Below are 14,329 nucleotides of genomic sequence, written 5' to 3'. Positions count from 1 at the left end.
CTGAAGCATTCCTTGCATGATTTTAGACTATACAATAAACAAACTGTTGTTTTTGTTATCAATTAATTGATTGATTAATTGATTGGCTGTATTATCTGTCCTGTCTATATCTTTGCTTTTTATGTTTCTGCTACAGTATGCATCTGAATTTCCCCTTGAGATTAATAAAGTTTACATTTAAGATACTACCCAGATACTGTACATCAGATTTCCTTATGGTTAGAGTGAGAACGCTGAAATAAAAAGCCAGTTTCCAACAGTTGCTGATTGGATGAAAGACACTTTCATTTACAAAATCAGTATCTTCTAACAGGTATGTTATTCTGTCCATTGTAGTTGTCATCCCTTGAATTATAGGTCTTTGTTCTTGCTTGAGTCCATTTTGTGACTTCTGGCCCAAGAAGTCTGTAGAGGGGCGTCTGGAAAGATGCCAGCTCAACATCTGAACATCTGAAGTCCAGAAAGATCCCGGTACAATCTGGAGTTCAGTCAATTAGTTTGGAATGCAAGTGGAGGAAGCTGCAGCGAGCGGGATGCCTGCAGCCCTATTAAATCTGTTTTCTTTACAGGCCTGGTGTACCATTAAAGCCTAGCAGAATGGGCAATGCCCACTTTGTCCAATGTCACCATGTGCCTAATTAGTTGATTATTACCATATTTACATTAGCTATGACATTAAAATAACTGAGCAAAAAAAAAGTTTCTTTGATCGTATTTAAGTAAGATAGTGCATCTGTTGGGGGCCACCCCTTAAATTCTACCAAATGTCATTAATACCTCAAGTTCACATTCACTGAAGTTTTGCTTTCTGTGTTTTTCCATGGTTTGTAGTAAAGGCATCACACAGGAACATTGCCAAGTTTTTTATAGTATTTAATCATGAATATTAAAAAAAAAAACATTTTTTAAGCCATACATGGTTACTGGTGGGAGGTAACAGCTAAAAATATGTGCACACATACATAGTTTTAAGTTAATTTGGGATTTATAAAAGAGCTTGGTATGGCAGGTGGCCTCTGATTTTTTTTTTTTTGCGCATGTTTTTCATTGCATTTTTAGTGTCAACAAAATTTTAGTATGGAATCTATGCAGGTTTTTATACATGAAGCCCCAGCAGAAAAACGTGGTCAAAAGAGTAGTGAGGGACATAATAAGAAAGTCAAAAGCACTAACATCAAAACAAAAAACTGAAACTATACTCAAAAAACAATTACAAATTCAGTACAAATCAAATTCAATAACAAGAGCTTGTTCAGAGAAGCTTACAGTACATCCAGAAGCTAGAATGAAGGTCAAATCGCCACAAAGACCTTCGATGCAACTTGCAAGGTCAGATCTGTAGTAACTGATCATCACATCTCAACGATGGCACCACAAAATGGAAAAACAAAATGAGGGTGCAGTACCCAAGAATTATAATGGTTACAACATTGACTAAGAGGACAAATTCAAAACAGGAAATAAAGGTAAATTCTGACTGATTGTGCCAGTACTCACAGATCACTTTCCATCAGAAAAAATGTGTATGTATATATATATATATATATATATATACACTAATAAAAGGCAAAGCCCTTACTGACTGACTGACTGACTGACTGAATGACTGACTCACTCATCACTAATTCTTCAACTTCCCGTGTAGGTAGAAGGCTGAAAATTGGCAGGCTTATTCCTTACAGCTTACTTACAAAAGTTGGGCAGGTTTCATTTCGAAATTCTACACGTAATGGTCATAACTGGAACCTATTTTTCTCCATATACTGTAATGGCCGTGGGGGGCGGAGTTGCGTGTCACATCATCACGCCTCCCACGTAATCACGTGAACTGACTGTGAACGCAGTACGTAGAAAACAAGGAAGAGCTCCAAAGATCCCTGAAGAAAAACGCATACAAGCTTATTCATAAGTGCAGCTACTACGGAAACAAAGCACGGTGTAAACCGTAAGTTTAAATTAAGTTTATAGACACGCGCCCGCTGCCTTTTGTCATGCCTTCGTTGAATACTTTATTTGCGAGATACAAGTTTAATGAGAAGACATGAGGTATAAATGAGACTTTGGATCACTTTGTAATGGAGTTAAAATTGCTGTAGCAAGAAACTTTTAAATGCCGGGTCTTAGCTAACATTAAAGCCGTGGACATCGCAACATCACACAAGAGAGCTGCTCATGTGAACTGACAGAACGCAGTACGAGTGATCACTTCCATGCATCAAACCTGTTCAAAAAAACGCATTATACAATTGACAAGGTAGGAAAAGAATATGCTCCGAGCTGAGCTCCACAGCTAATGCGGTCTTGTGGAAGCAACTTCGTCACGCTGCCACCAAATACTCACAGAAAAATCCACAAGTTAATACACACGCTGTCTCTAGAGTTTCTCCACACTCAATGTATTCTTTGCTTCCCCGCTACACCCTTTGATCTCCCATTTCAATTCAAATGCCTCCAATTTCCAGTAAGGCTCTGCTTCGCGATGACAAGTAATAAGTCTCAGGGACAGACCCTACAAAAGGTTGCCATTGATTTCAGGCAAGATTGCTTTTCTCCTGGACAACTATACGTTGCATTCTCAAGAGTGAGCTCGCACAGCTTCGTCATATTACAACCGGAGTGCTGAACTGACAACGTGCCATATAAAGAGAACTATAACAGTTGTGATAAACGAACAATAAAACAGCAGAGAACCCGTGGATTAAATAAAAAGGCAGCTTCCTTGGCGAAGCAAGGAAAAAGGATGGCCTTATATGTCGTTCGTTTATAAAACAGCAGAGAAGCTGTGTAAAGGCTGCTTCACAAAAAACCAGCGGATCGCCTTATATGAGCAGGCAGTCAGCTATAGAAGGGAATCAATAAATATCTAATACAAACAAAAAATAGCGTACAAGCTGTGGATTAAATAAAGGATATAGGTACCTGAACAGTAAAGTAAAGTAAGTCTCAAATAGCTACACAATAACTATAACAATCGTAATAAGTGAACAATAAAACAGTACAGAACCGCGAAGCAAGGAGAAACAACGGCCTTCTATGGCGTTCGTTTATAAAGCAGAGAGAAGCTTTGTGAAGGAAGCTACACAAAAAAACAGCAGAGCACCACACTCTTCATGTATTCCTCGCGTCCCCTTTATACCCTCTGATCTCCCATTTCAATTCAAATGCCTCAAATTTCCAGTAAGGCTCTGCTTCGCGATGACAATTACTAAATCTCAGGGACAGACCCTACAAAAGGCTGCCATTGATTTGAGGCAACATTGCTTTTCTCCTGGACAAAACTATACGTTGCATTCTCAAAAGTAAGCTCAATGCACAACTTGGTCATATTACAACCGGAGTGCTGAACTGACAACGTGGTATACAAAGAGATCCTTAGCAGATAGTTATTGGTATATTTGTGTATGTGTGTATGTATGTATGTATGTGTATATACTGTATATATATATATATATATATATATGTATGTGTATATGTGTTGTCACAGACGGCTGGGGTTCTTACCCGGCCAGGATGCCTAAAAGGACCAGAAGGGGGCAAGAATAGCTTCCGGGCCACGAGGGGGAAACCGCCCTGAAATAAGTAAGGACCAAGAGAAAAGATTATAACCCATTGGGACCCGAGGGCACCTTAAACCTCGTGGGACCTAGAAATAGTTACTTCCGCCACACTCGACAAGATGGCGGAGGAACCTGCCAGGGACGCCCGGAGTGCTTCCGGTGCAAAGGGCAGCACTTAGGCCACACCAGGAAGTGCTGCCGGATGGACGTCATCAGCCACCTGGAGCACATCCGGGCAGGAATAAAAGGGGCCGCCTTCCAGCAATCGGGGAGCTAGAGTCGGGAATGGAGCAGGAAGAAGCTCCCAGGAGGAGATTGGCGGCCAAGGACAGAGATAGACAAGAGTTCATTGTGGTAATTGATTGCTGTGTGCATCGTGTGTTGTTCAGGACTTTATTCCTGTGTTTATTTAAATGAATAATAAATGTATGAATTTTATAAAGATGTGGTCTCCGACTTGTGGTGTCCGGGCAAGTCTCACAGTGTATATATATGTATATTTATCTGTATGTATGTATGTGTATATGTATATATGTATATGTGTGTGAATGTATGTGTGTATATGTATGTGTATATATATGTTGATATGTGTATATATATGTAGATGTGTATATGTATATATGTGTATATATAGATATGTGTATATGTAGATATGTATATATGTATATGTATATATGTTTATATGTGTGTGTGTCTGTGTGTGTGTGTGTCTATATATATATATATATATATATGACAGCAACACTCATAACAGTGGCAAAACAATTACATTGACAATCATGTTACGTTATTTTTAAAATGTTTCCTTTTCTTCTTCATAACTTCTTTAACACACTTCTTCTCCGCTCCGAAGCGCAGGTATTTTGCTAGTGTATATATATATATATATTGTGGAATGTGGCCGTGTAGTTTATCCCGGCCAATACCCCCAAACAACCAGATGGAGCCCTCCCTGCAATGTGGAGATGCCCCGAATTCCAGCAGGGCATCATGGACCTTAGAGTTTTCCTTCACCGCCCTGCTGGATACCATGGGGGCCGCTAGGGGACGCTGCAGGGAGGAACAGAGACTTGTATTTTACATATAGCCCGGAAGTACTTCCCAGTCACGAGGACGGAAGAAATAAAGTACTTTACGGAAGTACTTTATTTCTTCCGTCCTCGTGACTGGGAAGTACTTCCGGGCTGAACAAAAAAGAGGAGCTTTCACCTGACCCGGAAGTGCTGAGGAATCACATGGACTGGGGGATCAGAAGCACTTCCGGGTTAAGAAATACAAAAGGAGTCTGGGAAATTCCAGCAGTGGGCTGAGTTGGGTGGAAGAGTGACTGAGCTGCTGGGAGGTGTGGAGGATTTATTATTGTTATTGTGTATTGTTTATTGAAGGAATAGTGAAGGTGAAGGTGCTTTGTGCACTTTATTGTAAAAATAAATTTATTTGGACTGTTATCTGGTGTCTGGTCTGAGGGTTCAAGGGGACGACAGCACCCCCTATTTGTCACAATATATATATTCATGTTTTAAAGAATAATTCTTACTAATTTACATTTGTAAGCTGATTCTTCAGATGCTCAATAGCTAGAGTGACACTTCATCAAGGTGCTTAATGGTTCAAAGAAAAAGATCATCTGTAAAACATTTTTAGATAAGTTAATGTAATAAAATGTGTTGCAAACATTATATTTAACAAAATATCAGCATACAGGTCTGATTTAGGCTAAGATAAATAATTATTTGATAGGCACGCAACGAAAAGCCAACCTGGAAAAAACCTGTATTGTGGTGGTGACATAATGGGAAGCAAGTACATCCTTGTGGTTGGAATGGTGGTTTTAAAGTTACTGTTCCAAAATACATGTGCACTAACATTAAATGTGTAATATTTCCCAATAAAAAATGCCTAAAAAATAAGAATCAGAACTCAATTTGAATTCTGTTACACATGTAATGATTGTACAGTATTTGACCAAATTAAAATGGAATTTGTTCAGGGGAATGACAGGAAATGTCACAAATAATCAAGAGAACACTTTTTGTGCCACAAGTCTCATATCCAAAGAAGATGTACACAAAATGTCAGAATTAATCTATTAAATTCAATACTGAGGCAAGGAGAGTATAATCACTAAACAGAGTCCATGAAAATCCATCCATCCATCCATTTGCTAACCCGCTGAATCCGAATACAGGGTCACGGGGGTCTGCTGGAGCCAATCCCAGCCAACACAGGGCACAAGGCAGGAACCAATCCTGGGCAGGGTGCCAACCCACCGCAGGACACACACAAACACACCCCAAGCACACACTAGGGCCAATTTAGAATCGCCAATCCACCTAACCAGCATGTCTTTGGATTGTGGGAGGAAACCGGAGCGCCCAGAGGAAACCCACGCAGACACAGGGAGAACATGCAAACTCCACGCAGGGAGGACCCGGGAAGCGAACCCGGGTCTCCTAACTGCGAGGCAGCAGCGCCACCGTGCCGCCCCCATGAAAATCAGTATGTTATTAGTCTGTGTACTGATGGGGAGTACAGTATATACTTAATTACTGTGGTTTAGCAGGGATTATAAATGAAATGTCTGGTATAACTGATAGTCTTTTTCTCCATTGCTTTAAGGGTAAAGATAAAAAATTTGTAATGTTACAGTGCTATGGAAGGAAGCAATCACTTATACTCACTTTCCATATTCCCCATCTAATATGCTAGAAATTGAGCCTACTTTTTTCTCAATACTTAAAAAAAATAGAACTACACTTGTCTACATATCCCCAGCACATAATCACCTATAAGTAGTCTTTATAATTAACAAACACTGCATTTTGAAAATGCAATAATCTAACTTAACAATTTAAGGAGTTCTAGCATCCATCCGTGCAGTCAATCTCACACATCTCTTCAATATAGTAATAAGAGTAATAAGAGTAAAACATTTGCTATCTTGTTTAAAGATGCAAACCTTTTGACAACAACTTTGAGAATTTCCTTTGCAGAAAAAAGAATGTGCTGATGCACTTGATGTTTCTTGCTGTGGCTGTGCTGCTTTTTTGATGTCTACTCTGCAAACTCGTGGAAAAAACAAGCTGTAGCAAATGTTAGAATGGTGTCCAGAATTTGACAAATACAAGTAAAAATCGATAGTGTAAATAAAATGTAATATGTTGAGCATTCTTACTTTGCAGCTCAATTGTCATTAGTGTTTTGTTGCTAGGTATACATTTAAAAATGTTCATTGAGCCCTTTTCTAATAATATTGCCATACTTTAAAAATATATATATTAATGACTGCTGTTTATGGTAACTCTACAGAAGTTGATAATGATTAGCCTTTAGTAATTATTTCTCAAATGAGGTTCTCATACCATTTAAGGCAAAGATGACATGATGAGAACAATTATTCAAGTAATCAAATAAAATTGTTACCAGAACCAATATGGTTTGGAGGTCATGACAATCTTACCTACCCAGCCACAAATGAAACCAACCTCCTACTTAGACTATGGATTATCTGCAGTGCATCTGTCTAGACACAGAGAAAGATAAAGAAAAGTATTCATAGCCACCACAAAACAACTAGGGACCCTTGTAGGAAGGCAGTACATGTTCTTCTTCATATTTGGTCAACAAAAAAATCACCATATAATCTCCAGGAAAAAGACACACTTTCCTTGATGCCTGATACTGATTAGGAGAAGGGAGATACTGCAACTGCCATAATTCTCAGAGCTCTGTTTTTTCTAAAGAGAACATAGCGGCTTTAACAGCAATTTCAGGCAAATTTTCATATATATTGAGCTTTGACTTGGAGTTATGTGAAGCCAAGAATAAATTTGTCTTTGACTCTGGGCTGGATTTCTTGACAATCAGCCTATTGAAGGGGACTCTGAAGTTCCAAAGTGGAACTTCCCTAGATCTACGGAGCCACTTGGTCTAACATCAGTTTCTAACCATACTGCTGAGCTTTTCTAGATCTGAAGATTGTACAAGTAGAGTTTGAGATGAATGATAATGGAGTAACCCACACTTAGCAGTATCAGCTATTTTGCCACTTCACGAGAAGATATTGGATGACACACTTGGGGAAGCACTCAAAATTTAAAAATGCTCCCAGTGCAGTCCCCAGACAAAGCAGGAAGCTATGGACAAGATCCGAAGAAGCTGAAAATGGATGAAAACATGCAGTCCAGAGAGGCCTAAAAAGTATGGTAGTTGGCATTTCTGCATTAATGACCAGAGACTAAATATTCACACTATGAGAAGGACATACATTTCAGTTATCAGTTCATTAACTTTTTTTCTGGATTTCTCAGTTCCGTTTGCTCAACTTGACTTTCTAGTCAGAGAAAACCATGTTTACTACCAGCAAGAGCAGTTCAGGGTTCTGTCATTTGAACTCTGCAGTGCACCATTGACTTTTGATAGGGTGATGGACAGGGTGCTGGCTGATGTATTGGGTACCCAGTGCTTTGTCTTGATCTATTGGTGCTGGTATAATTTAATTTTCTTTCTTTCATTTTTCTGCTGATCAGTTTGAAGTTTTCCAATATATATAATTCATTTAGGAAATTATTTTGGACATTTGATACTGTTTGTATACTAACTCGCAAAAGGCAGGAGAGTAAAACCAAAAAGTTACTCAGAGAAGCAAACTAAGGTAAAAACTGAGAGATCTTCCACAGAGCCAAAAAGAAAAACTGAAAATCGAGAGCAATAAATTTGTCCTTGCAGCAAAAAAATATTCAACTTAATCAATTTACTTTAATGGAATTAGACGTCAGTTAAAGACAGCTACAGCTCCAAACCAAGCAAACCACATTCTCCTCTGAACACCAACTTAAGAGTGTTCACCGATCTCCTGCTGGCCCCTGTGCACTCCTGCTGAAGTTCTCTCAGTGACGCTGCCACAGGTTTATCCCAATAATGTGTTTGTTTATTGAACAACAATAGACAGCAATACTACATATTAAATGCCAAACGATTTCACTTTCCCATTTTTTCAGGTCACAGGAAATGCCTCAAGAACTAATATGAACAAGAAAGAAGATGCAGCCACCTTATTCTTTTCCCAGAATCTGCTTAAATAAAGATGAAGTAAGAGAGGGGTGGCATGGTGGTGTAGTGGTAACACTGCTGCCTGGCATTTGGGAGACCTGGGTTCAATTCCTGGGTCTTCCCTGTGTAGAGCTTGCATGTTCTCCCTGTGTCAATGTGGGTTTCCTCCTGGTGCTCCGGTTTCCTCCCACAGTCTAAAGACATGCAGGTTAGGTGCATTGCCTATCCTAGATTGTCCCGTGTGTGTGCTTTGTGGTGGGCTGGCACCGTGCCCAGGGATTTGTTCCTGGATTGGACCCTGTGTTAGAATATAGCAGGTTGGATAATAGATGGATGGATGGATTAAGAGTTTAATTTATTGATTGATGTACTAACTGAAACCCACTGGTATTTCTTACACAGTTTCATCAGTACAGGTGTGTATATTATTAACATTTATATACAAAACATAACTTTAAACAGCGACTGATTGAGCTAAAGTACCCTTGTTGCCTTCTGTGCTTAGTTACACTTGTTTGAACCGCAGAATGATGAAGTGTCTTCTTCAGTTGCCTAAATCCAAAGTACCTTCTCCTCACCTGCAGTCTATGCACTTTTTATGGAGATGCCCAAGGGGGTGTCACTAAACTTCTTCTCTAATATTTTAGTGATGATATTGCTCTTGATAGTCTCTTTGCTGGCCCTGACATCTGGTAGAGTAGAATAGTATGTTCAGTAGAATATGTTTTTAATGTCGCAGAGCATTTCTACCTGTTTAATTGTATCTTTAGTCAGTGAAATATTCAAATGTACATACAGTACATAAGAATATATGGAGAGACAACAAGACGGGAAAAAGGGAGAGACTGCTTACATGTCATACTTTAACTAAGCAGCTTATGTGATATGTGCCAAGGCAGAAGACGACTAAGTATTGCAGAGCTGATTTATGACTTTTGTTGTATTTATTTTTATGAATTTTTATCACTGGTAGAAAATACTGCCTTTTTAATTAATTTAATTTATATTAGACATGGACTGAGTTTTAAAGTCAAAATGAAGAAATGTAAAATGTTTGAGGTAGGTCACACTGGAAAGCACTTCTCTCACAGTGGCCATATTATGAGTTTGTGTGTGTGTGTGGGGGATGCACAGTACAATAAAATATTATATCTCAACTATTAGCATGAAGAAAGCAACAGTAGTTGTGTACTTCAATTGTAAACCTAAATGATAAATTAAGTAAATGAGAGAACAGTTGTATTTTTCATGAAAAGAAGCATTAATGTCTGCTTTGGCACAATAACACCTTTTTATCCTTATCACTCTTAAAACAGCATGCAGCTACCACTCATTTCTTCCTTTTACCTTCCTGCCAGTTAAAATCAGTTCCAGATCCTTATTTCAGTTATGCCTCTGTGGTTTTCATATAGGGTCATACAGTCCTTTTTGTAGTGTTTATGAAGACCTTTACAGCAAATGGGAGCTTTACTTTCTTCTTCCTCCTTTCATTCTGTAAAATGCACAAAGCTATTGTCACATATTGACAAATTAAAGAGCTGCAGTTTGTGGGTATTTATTGAAGGAAAAATACTTCTTCAAAGATGTAACATCATTGTCTGCCTCTTATGACTTTACAACTGTGGATTGTAAGATATTATTTTACACGGTCGCCATCTGGTGGCCACGAATAAAACATACAATCCATGCTATTTGCTGTATAAGAATACAAAAAATTAAGTTCAAGTTGTTGTCATTATATTTAAATTTTTAAGAATGTCTTTCACAGGTTACTGACAATAGAGCAATATCAACAACAATAAATACAAACCCAAAGCCATTGCAGTATAAAAAACTGCTTTTTTAAAACAAAATTAGCAGCAGACTTCTTGCTTTATGTCTTGCAGACCTCGGTCAATACTTAAAATGAAACATTTTCAGATTTTAAATTTTACATGCAATTATTCTTTTTATGCTAGACAGAAATTAATTTAACTATTTGTATCATTTTAAATGTGCTGTTTGTATGAGGGCAGATTACTGAGTAATGTAAGTTACAGACTGATCCAGATCCACTTAATTACATTTACAGTTTTGAAATCGATTGAATTCAAATGTTCACATTTAACTAACAATAATTTAATAGTTGTGTATGTCTGAGATTTTAATATAGCTTTTAAGGGCATTTGTTGTCAAAGTGAAGACTTTTCCAGTTCTCCATTTGTATTCAATTCATTCCCAGGTCACACAAGTTTATATCTTTTGGATTTTCTGAAAAAAAAAAAAAAATACAAATAAAAAAAAAAAATTTAAACTAGAATTAAAAGTCCTGATGTAACTATGAAGTAAGACACCTTGAGTTTTCAGACGATTGCCATACAAGAGGGAAAGGGAAGGCTAATCTCAACACAACAGGAAGAGCATTTCTGATAAGGAGGCATATGTTTAATTGTGGTATAAGAGCGGGGTATCTCTAGGAGGTGGTAGCCTCTCTCAAAGATGCAGAAGCTACCAAACAACCAACTCAAGAAGTGGGAACTTTAAAAAGATGATTGAATCTGTTCATGATGAGCAGTAGAAGCTGCTGCATATATGTGAAAAACCATTAGTAAGAGTATTTACTGGGACATCAACAGAACAGAAATGTATGTTTTGTATCCTACATGTGGTGATAGAGAAGTCCTATGCACTTAAAGTAGGAACCTTTGTCAGATAAATATTTAGGAAAGCCAGGATGAGCATGCAATGATAGACCCTTGGATCAAAGCTACAGTGCATTCAAATGTGGCTAGAATGTAGCATCCTTGGATGGCCACTGAATGATAAAGGTGAGTCCTAGGTTGTTTATTTTCTAGTCATTAATTTTCTGTTTTGTAAATCTGTTTCAAAATGCTTCCTGGTTTTACCAGTTCAGAGTATATTAAATTCTACAACTCTCCATCTGTTCATTCTTCCATATATCCAGTTAATCAAAAATAAACCAGACATGAATGTGGACCCCAGTCCATAACAAGGGATATTTACACACTTGCCAGCATTCACTTGCATTGGACTGGGTTGTAAGAGGAAACACACACACACACACACACACATATATATATTAAAACTTTGCAAAGTGGCTCCCTTGAGGTTGGAAACTATTTGCATAGTGAAAGACCTTAGGCTATGCTTCATTCTGAAAATTTCCCCCTTGGTGAACTTTATTTAGTCATCGCTCCTGTGTTTTGTTAGGGAAGTGTCCCTAGGAGGCATCTTGGGACTTGCTGAATTTTCTCCTGTTGTCTATCAAGATGTACTCATTTTGAAAGAGAGATTTGCTCCAGAGGCACAGAATCTCACACAGTGTGTTGCCTTCTGGTTGCACAGGTAGAAGACCTTCCAGGACAGGTGGGTCTAGCTATCATTTTCCATGTTGGAACAAATGTCATATATTAAAGCATGCTGTCAGTTCTGCATTCTAATTTTAAAGAGTTAGGTGCCAATGTGAAGAGCAGAAATGACAAGGTATGAAGTTTAGACAGTGACACATGCCAGTCCAAGTATGACTGAGGAAATTAGCAGGCTTAACGTGCAACTCAAATCTTGATGTAGGATAGAAAGGTAAAGGTTTATGGGGCATTGTGGCACTTTATGGAAAAAATGTGATCTTTTCCACTGTGATGGGTTACATTTAAACCAGACTTGCACCAATGCATTGGGGAAGAAGATTTATAGTTTAGTCTAGGATTGTTTAAAATAGGGAAGGGAGGAGCAGGAAGTTTAGGACAAGCCAGGTTTAGAAGTGTACATGAAGAGACAAACAATAGTGTAAAAAACAAATATACATAGTAATGTAAATTCAAGCCCAAAGTTTAAGTCTGAAAGTAAAATAAGTAGCACATTAAAAAAATAAAACAAGTGAGTTGTAGTTGTATATAGCTGATTATGATACTACAGCAATAGCAGAAACATGGCTTACTAACAAGGAAGGGGTTGAGTATAACATAGATGGTCACACATTTTTATGAAGGTTAGGAAAGGGAGGTGTTGCTTTTTATGTAAAGCAAAATTAAAATGCATGTCTTCTTCAGATCGATGATGAGACACGTCTTAGTGAGGACGTCTAGATTCAGACAAAAAGTATTAAGTACGGAGGCTTTGTTTCAGGAAAGTGTTATATACCCCCCAATGCAAAGTTATTTCAATGCACATCTTTTTAATGATATTAGAAAGGAAAGTTTTTTTTTTTTTTTGCAGTATTATAGACACGTGAGACTTCAATAACCTAAATATTAATTGGGGTAACCATGTAAATAGCTTAGCACAAGAGCAGGAGTTTATAGTTGTAATCAGTGACTGTTTTTAACACAACATGTAAAAGCACCAACACAGAGTGTTATCTGTCTAGATCCAATATCTCGTAATTACCAGAACAGAACTGATAGTGTAGAGGTAAATGAACCACTAGCATCAAGTGACCATAATATTACACAGTTCTCAGTGTTTTTTAAGAGCACAAATCCAAAGACTAAAACTATTAAGTTTGACTTTGGTAGGACAAATTTTAAACTGATGCTGCAAAATCTAAAAGGGATAAACTGGGATATGTTTTTAAGTATGGAGACGGCTGAGGAGCAGCTGTTTTATCAACTTTTTACATATAATGCAGGACAGATACATTACAAAATTTGGAATTAGTAGGAAATTTTAAAAAAACTTTGCAGTTGGTTAATAAGGACCTGGAAAAGAAGCTGTAAAGGAAAGGTCAGCTCTAAATCATATGGTGTACAAGAGCTGCTTGGATTATAAAAAGATGAAATCTAAGAAATCAACAGGACCAGGCAATAGTTATTCTTGAGTACTTAAAGAGGTTATTTTTAGGAAGTCACTGAACACTGGGGAACTTCTTAATTAGCCAATATAATCCTGTTATATAAAAAGGGTGACTGGGAAGATCCTAGTAACTCTAAACCAGTAAGCTTAACATACATCACAGGTAACTTGTTGTTAGGAATTATTAAGGAAAGAACAGGAGTGTTAGTGAACAGTTAGCATAAGTACAGATGGGGAGCAGGCGCATGTTTTACATGCTAGAATTCTATTAGGAAACAACAAAATAGTATAATCAGATTGGTGCATTACATATTATTTATCTTGATTTTCAAAAAGAATTTGATAAGGTCCACATGTGAGGTTAGGTATCAAACTGAAAGAAGTGGGGGTTCTTCATGTAGTGCGTAGGTGGGTGCAGAATTGGCTAAAACAAAGAAATCAGAGGATTATGGAGCAAGAAGCCTATAAAAATTGGCGGATGTGTCCCGCAGTGGTCAGATCTGGGGCTGTTGCTGTTTTTAATACACATGAATGATCTGGATAGGAGTATAAATAGCAAGCAGTTAAGTTTGTAGGTGATAGCCAGTTAGGTGGATTGGCAGATAATGTAGAATCCATTGAATCATAATTGATAGACTTGAACAGCATTTAGGCTTGGGCAGATTTGTGGCAGATAAATTTATTGTAAGTTAATGTAAATATTACAAATAGGAAGTAAAAATGTTAGATTGTATTACAAAACGGGAGGTCTGAAAAATGAAGGCACACCTTATGAAAAGGATTTAGGACTCATTGTAGATTTGTTACTATCAATTGCCAGACAGTGTTCAGAAGCCATTAAGAAGTTTAAAAGTATGTTAGGTTTTATACCATGACTAGACATTAAGCCCGTTACAATAACGGGCGCTAGAACAGTATTGCATAAACAT

Source organism: Polypterus senegalus, chromosome 11 (assembly GCF_016835505.1).
Source record: "Polypterus senegalus isolate Bchr_013 chromosome 11, ASM1683550v1, whole genome shotgun sequence".
NCBI classification, from domain to species: domain Eukaryota; kingdom Metazoa; phylum Chordata; class Cladistia; order Polypteriformes; family Polypteridae; genus Polypterus; species Polypterus senegalus.
Note: the sequence above shows the minus strand (reverse complement) of the source record.